Here is a 7,973-nt window from a genome sequence, read left to right on the forward strand (position 1 = left end):
GCCGCGGGCAGCGGGAGAAGTGGCGGGCGAGCAGCCCGCAGGCCACGGCCGCATCCCCCGCCCCGCTCCGTCGCTCCCATCGGAAGGCTGTAATGCCTCCCCTCCCCCGTTTCCCTGTGCGTGCGCTGTTACGGGTTTGGGGGCTGCCGGCACCGCCGCACCGCCCGCGGGAGAGCCGTGCAGCTCCCCTGCACGGAGCCCAGAGCCCGGCCGTGCGAAGCTACGGCGGGGAAAGACGGAGCTGGTATGAAAAGCCGTGCAAACGTGCGTTGGGCACTGGGACACTGTTATTTCTGTTCTTGGGGGACTTTATGCGGCGTGGGTTTTCCTCCTGCGCACACGGTTTAAACTGATCCCACATAGCGATAGGCACATTCTGTTGGCTTATACTGTTCTGTTCGGTGGGGAGCTGGAAAAGAGTTAAATCCGGCGGTGTCAGAGATGGAGCTGCTCCCTCCAAATGCGACATAACGCTTTCCTTACATGTCTATCCTCAACACACTATGAGCTACAAAGGATAAAGCCTCCAGGGAGGCGCACGGAGCCTTCCTGTATGCATGTGGTGTCTCTAAACTTATCCCTCGTACACACTCAGTTCGACCTGCTGGCAGATGGGCAAAGCAGTTGCTCACGTAAACCGCCCGGCAGCATGTTTCCCCTAGTTTCTGCTGTAAGACTGCCTGGTGGACAGCAAGGCTCATAGGTGAGAGGTGCGCCCTTTGGGCTCCGTGCAAGGTGAGAGCTGTGTGGTGCTCCCCACAGCCTCAGCACAAAGCACAAAAGAAAGAAAAGTAATGTCAGAACTCAGAGTTTGCTGTGGTGCTGGGGCCACATTCTGCAGCACCGCACTACCGCGCAGATTCTGCCTTGGTAAACCTCTCTTCAAGCTGAACTGCAGTCAGACAAACTGCTCCCACGAGTGCAGCGAGCACAGCTCTTGACAGCTCGGTGCATCCGTCCCACACGCTCTGCTTCAGGCTCTGCCACTGTCTTACCACCATCACCCCTTGGAGCTGTGAAGGGTTAATGCCAGCAGGTGTTGGTGAGCGCCTTACAAGTGCTGGAGTGGAAAATGCTCAAACCAGGGTTATTCCCCTTCCCTTCTCTGCTTGGGTGAGACGTATTCATGTCTTTCTCTTTGGCACAGGAAGCGATGCCCCACACCTCAGCTCCCGCATTTCGTCCACGTTCTGACATAAAACATGAAGGTCGGTGATCATGAGAGCAGGTTCCAACACATGAAACCCTCGGTAACAAACACACCTCTTCCACCTGTAGAACAACACGAGATCCGTGCTTAAAATACATCAGCGTTCGGTGCGGACACTTAGATGGAACTGCAGACACTGTTCTGAGCAGAGCTGAGAAAGGCAAAGGGAGTCCCCGTAACTCCAATGAAGCGTTCTCAGAAACAGAACGTTGCAGTATCTTTGCGAAAAAGTGCTTGCGTGATACATTCTGCGCTTCAAGTTAAAATAAAGCAGATCAAGAAGATGTCAATGTCAATCGCTTTGTATTCACCACAACAGAACGGGAGAGAACCTAATAAAGGCAAAAATATTTTCATAAACTTTTTCAGGCAAATTATTTATTTATGAAATAATTTACAAAGAAAATTTTTACCTCATGGGTTAGATACATTGCACATGCTGGTGATTGACACAATATGTTTAGGCTCAAAGGCCCCTACAGCCTTTTTTTCCATTTTTACCCTAGCAGGAATATTTCAAAACAACCAACTAATTCATGGAGTCACACAGTAATTGTCTGACAGTTGTTTCCAATATAGAAAAATAAGTTATGTATATTGTTTTCATTCAAATATTTGTTGATTTGTTGTTAGAACCCTTTGACGTTGACATGCCACAAATTGCATTAGGAGAAATACTGAAGATTTATTTTTGTTTATTATCTTCTGCTGTCAAACATTTGCAGAACCACTTGAAGCAAGTTTTATGTTGCCGTTTTTGAAACTTGTATTCGGCGTGATAGTAGGTGGCTGCTGGAGCAACAAGTTGGGATTTCTGTGATCGATAAGACCCGAGGAACCGCAGGGAAGGCAGCGGCTCTCAGAGAGAAAGCTGTGAGCAAAGTAACTTCCATATAATCCTCCATTTTTTTTACACTCAGGCACATTCTCTATTGAGGGAGAATACAGAGGCACTCACAGTCGCTTCTTGAAGGAAAGCAGTGTAACAGCCATTGTTTATCAAGATGACATAACATGCCATTTATGCCTTTATTGTTTAATGCAGTTTCTCTTTTCTTGTAGTTTACTCAGCATAGATACAAAGAGGGATTAGCAGTTAAGCATAAGCATACTTGTTTTACAATTTCAGCCTTTTAGTGCATAACTGACTTACTTAAAGCATGAGAGCCCATAATCACAATGATTTTACCTGATGGAACATGCATTTCAGAAATATAATCCAACTGTTTACCCTAACACGTCATAAATTGCAATTCTTTACAAAAACCTCAGAGATTGACATCCATTGCTCTTAAATGCCTGCTGCTTTAGCACACATCATCAAGAAAGTATTTCTGCATTATTCTCCCTCCAGTTGGTAGTATATCACGTGAATTCTAAAGACCATTTTCTTTTACTGTCTTCAGTAATGAGCGTTTTGAGGAGCGCTCGGTTATGTGTCTGAGGCACTCCAGCGTGAGTTCCTTGGGAATATAAACACAGCAACGCACAGGGTTTCTGCAGGCCCACTTCTTTTCCTTGCACAACTTTTGTCACATGAAATCATCGGGAAACTTTTGTTCCCTTTCTTACACACTGCTCAGAGTCAAGTTTCCGAACTTCACGTTGTGCGCCAAAGGCAAAAAGCAAACCCAGCTACCACTGATTTTAAGAGAAACGGGGCTGGAGACCTTAATGATGTGGTTGAAACGTCTCTGAAAAGAGATTCTGCATTGTGATAGACAGGGCAGCACTGAGAGCAGCCAATGAAACAGCATGCAACAGAGGAGCTAATGCCATGGCATGGTCCCAGATTCAGCAGATGTTTTCTAGGGGGATTGGATATCTGGTAATGGGAAATGGAACCTTTCTCTCCTCTGTCACCGTTTTTAACACAGGCCAGTAGTGATGGAAAGTCAATACTATCTGATGCTCGTTTGGTAGCTTTCTCCATGGTGCGTCAGGAAAACATCCCCATGGCTGAGCACAGCAAGGCTGTCCGGGGCTGCCCTGCTCCTGTGGCACCATGGGCACAAGGAGATCCCTGGAAGCCCCACGAGCAGCCTCCTGGGAAGGGGTGAGGAACGGCGCTGGGCATGGGCTGCCGCTTCTAATGGCGTGTCTGTAGATAGTTAAACAGCGCTGGCAGCCACAAGAGATAATTTATCACTTTACGCTATCATAAAATCTACTAGAAAATTAAAAATGCTAAAACACCAGACTCCTTGAAATCATTTACATGCAGGAATCCACATAATTGTGTAGATTTTGATCTTAAAAATGCTATATAAAAGGCATTCATCCAAAGCTCTGAAAAACCTCACATGCACATACACATACGTATGGAGTAATATATAATGAGTCTCTCCCAACAAATATCAATAAAAGAGGTGGCAGCCTTTCTTCCCACATTCCAACCACAAGTTCAGCAAATGAAAACAACCTGAGCCCCCTGTCCTGTCATCACCCCCAGCCAGACAGAGCCACCACCTCTCACTGCCTCGCTTCTACACTCCGCTTCCCTCCAGCACTTCTGGGAAGACTAATCTGGATCAAAGGGCATGGAAGTCAGTGGAAAAAAAAGCTATAAATGAGTTCAGGAATCTTTACATTAACTCATATATGCAGATGTTTTTCTTTCTTATTCCTAAGGTTCATTGCTAGTAAATGGCAGTGTTCTGGACATATGAACATTAAATCTCACTACAATATCTTCTAATATGAAACAGCAATTCCATACAGTCGAGGTGTTTAGCTCTAAAGGAGTTTTCTTTCATTTGATTTCTTGTAAATAAGTTTTCCATTTGTGATTTCTCACTGTGCTCAAATCTTTATTTTAATGTGACAGACTGCAAACAACATGTTTTTATTGCATGAAAGATTTATTTACATAGCTACTGATGTGATGTCTCAAATTAAGTTTAGGAAAAGGAAATATCTTTCTAATGCATATATTTCATTTTGCAGAGAAGTTCACTTTCCATTCCAATATGAACATTAAATGCCTACCCACAGTATATGACCCAGGAGGCGCAATAAATGTTACTGAGAATCTCAGACACTCAGTGCATTGGTACACTTACCAAGTTGTTGTCATTGTTTCCAATTAAAATATAGGGAGAGAAGAGGAAGGGTGAGGGACACAAAGCCATGCAATAAAGGTAAAAATGGAAATGTAACACATGATCTTTAGTGGTTCTCCTGCAAAATACTTTAAAACACACGCATGCAGACACACAGATAACTACTTTTGTCCGATCTAATACATCTAATGCTCTGTGCAAGGAAGAGCTTGACTTCAATCCAGCCTTACCCTGTGTATCAGAAACTAGTCTGTCCAGCAAAGAGGTCATCTGATCTTAGAATCATAGAATTATAGAATCATTAAGGTTCAAAAAGACTTCTAAGATCATCTCTTCCAGCTATCAGCCCATCACCACTATGACCACTGCGTGCCAGCTGGGGCTGCTGACAGGCAGAAATGTGCCTGCCATTAGCACCTGGACTTGGACCAGAAGATCGCTGGAGTAAAAGAAAGAACGGTCAGTATGTTTCTGCATTTGGAGACTTCAGAGATTTTCCAATAATATTCATGACTGCTCTAACTGGGTCCCGATCTGAGGCAACTCAACAGAGCTTTCCAACCTGAGTGTGAGAAGCATGCTCCAACCCACTACATTCACATCCATAAGTCTGAATTTTAAGCATGGTACATCTTTTAATGGTTAGTCTTTGGAAACAGATAACCGAATAAGAATGCTGCCTTGGTTAACTCTTAGGCCTATTGACACCAAACTGGAAATAAACTGCATCCTTTATTTGTGAAATGGAACTACCACAGTCTTAGTTGAAAAGCATGAAATAAGTACAGGCATCTTTTACATTTATTCAAGACCTTAATTTTCCTCTGTGGTTATCAGTCTTGAAAGAGGCTTTGTTTGGAAATAGTTGTTCCTTTTGGGAAGACCGCATCAACCTTCTCAAGTGGCAGCAGCCCTAGGTCACTCTGCTCTTTCACCAGGAAATCTCATTTCTGCCCATACTTCTCTCTCTTCATGACCTGGATCACATGCCCATACACAAGGTTTTACTGAGCACAGCGTGAATCAGGCACAAAAAAAAGGCTGATAGGTCAGTGTTCAAGTACAGTTGGGATCTTGATGTGGTGAAGTGCAGATCGTGACCCAGAAAACCTATGTGTCCTTGTCTGCTTCAATGCCTGAACAAACTGATCCCACAGAGGGCAAAAATACTCCTTACTATTTCAATTTTTTTCCCTCCTTCCTGACTCCACTGCTTTTAGTTCCTTTCATAGCTCACATAAAACAGACAGTTACCTTATGACATACTAAAATATTTATGCATTACTCTTTTATTTAACAATGGCCAGAAATGCCCTTAATGGGCTGGTGAAGAACCTGGATAGTTTTCGCAATTTCACTGTGTATGTTATATCTTTTTCCAGTGAGAGTTTGCATGAACAGAATACAAAAACAATAAAACAAAACAAACAAAACAAAAACCCTAAGACTAAAGCCAGTTCAATCCAAGTAACTCATCTCTGTTGAATCCCTTCCCCCTCGCTTATTTAGCATTGCAAAATAGACACTGATATTATTGACATTAACATACACATTGAATTGAGGATCATTAGCTATTTTTAAATAAAGGAAATAAAGCTATGTACTACATTATGACTAATATATGAAAGAGTCACTCATACAGTGACTCGTAAATAGAAGATTTGTGATTAATAGCTTTATATTTATGGAAAGAGGCATATTTTTGAATGACTGATGTGTATGATATGGGCAGAAAATAATCTGAACTATTTAGGAATCAAAGTGGTAAAATGAAGTAAAAATAATTTGGAAGATGTATCTAAGGAAGGGCTACGTGACCTTCATGAACCCTTAGTCACAGAAGCCAGAATGGCTTGCATGTAGGAAGCATCCCTAGAGATAATTGTAGTGGTGCCCTATTTCTCCTTGTCAGGAGCTAGAGACAGCCCTACAACGAGCCAGAGATGCAGCAAGGAAGCCACATACTGTGATGCAAATTCAGATGAGCAAATGTAGAGCACTAAAGAAATTAGCTCCTATTTCTCGATTAATACAAGTAACACAACAGACAGAACAAATCCAGACCAGTGACGAGATGTATGCTTCCCAAGAGCAGATGTGCAAAAAGAGAAAGTAATAGCCTGGGAAGTCTAAGAAGAAAAAAAAAAAACAAACACATTTTTTGGAATTCATCTTTTTCTTAATTGACTTTCTCAGGGCTACGTGGGGATGTGAATAAAAAGATGGAGCCTGAGTATGAAAATGGAAGTGAATGCCTGAAATGAGCTCAGAAGGGTAGCTGTTGGGGCTGCTCATTATGACAAGCAGCCCAATGAGGCTGTCAGGCAGAGAGAAGTAGACAGAAGGATGCATCATCACCTCTCCTATGACAAGTACCATTCAGACTCTCAAAGAGGTGCCTTTTAACACAATCTGTGTAAAGGAGTAAGACTTTTTTTTTTTCCACCTCCACAATGCCATTACTGGAGATGTGCAAGCACTAGAAGAAAAAAAAGGCTACTTGGGAAGGGCTCATGCATAGCAAATTTGTTTTCCCCCTTCCCCATCAACTCTGTAATTACAACCATTCAGACAAAGCTGGTTTTCCCAGTAGGACTGGCTGAAAACGCACTTCATTTACATGGCCTAATTGGGCTTTTTTGGCCAAGGTTGTTCTATACACTGACAATAAGACTAGGTACTTAACATTGAAAAATACATTATTGTGGTATTGAAGTTAAGGATTTCATTACTTTGAAGTTAGGAAATTCAGAATGAAGGTGTCTCCTTTAACATTAGTCCTTCTGGAGTATGTATGTGCATAAGAATAGTATTGGTAATTATATTGGCCCCAAACAGTTAAAAGTCTGCTGAGTAAATAGGCAGTCATTTTATTTTCTTCTTTCTCTATGAAAGAAATAAAATAGAGTTTGGATATTTATGTGTATGTACATGCTGTTACTTGAAATGTTGGATATGGAGTCCTGTGGCCTTCAGATATTAGTACAATGAAAAGATGAGCAGATTTGTGAAGATCCTGTACTCCAGAATAAATTTTTGAAAACGAAACTCCATTTCTTTATATTCTACTATTTGCATTATGTAAGAGTACATTATTTGGGTTACTTTTATCTTTTATTATTTTGTTTGTAACTATCTTGCCTCATTCAGCAAGACACGTAGTTCATGAATATGTATCTTATAACCTTTACTAAGCCAAGTGCACAGCTTTTGTTTCAGGGCCTTCCATATTGTATGTGTCCTCTTCAATCAAAGAGGTTTTGCACAGTCATCACTGCAAACCCAAGCCATGTCTAGAAAGAAAATTTACATAAATATTTCACCAGGCCTCAGTGTAGACAAGGTTCCTGCAGCTGAACCTGTTTTTCAACAAGTTTAATTGCCACAGTAATTAGAACATGAGGACTCAAATCCACAAAGATATTTGGGCGCCTAATTCTCATTAATTTCAATTGAGAGATGGCACTTACATCCCTTTATGGATGTAGAAGACACAGAAACCTCAAGAATCTTATCTGTTCTAAAACTCCCAGTCAAATACTGCTATCAGCTTCTTCAGAGCAACAGGAACTTCATTTTAATTCCCAATGAAGGTACATCCTAAGCACAGGAAATTATATGGTAACAGTGGAGGCTACATTCATCTCTCACCTCATTTCCAGCCATCTAGCCCTTTCAATCTGCAGGAAGTTGCCAGATCA

At 42.1% G+C, this 7,973-nt stretch overlaps 1 long non-coding RNA gene across 1 annotated transcript; it reads left to right on the forward strand.

The window, feature by feature from the left end:
• Window positions 7–1,570, forward strand: LOC110393864. Its single transcript, XR_002435234.1, has 2 exons — window positions 7–1,042; window positions 1,148–1,570. It is a non-coding gene; the product is annotated as an uncharacterized LOC110393864 (long non-coding RNA).

The sequence above is a fragment of the Numida meleagris genome, chromosome 2 (assembly GCF_002078875.1).
Source record: "Numida meleagris isolate 19003 breed g44 Domestic line chromosome 2, NumMel1.0, whole genome shotgun sequence".
Taxonomy (NCBI): domain Eukaryota; kingdom Metazoa; phylum Chordata; class Aves; order Galliformes; family Numididae; genus Numida; species Numida meleagris.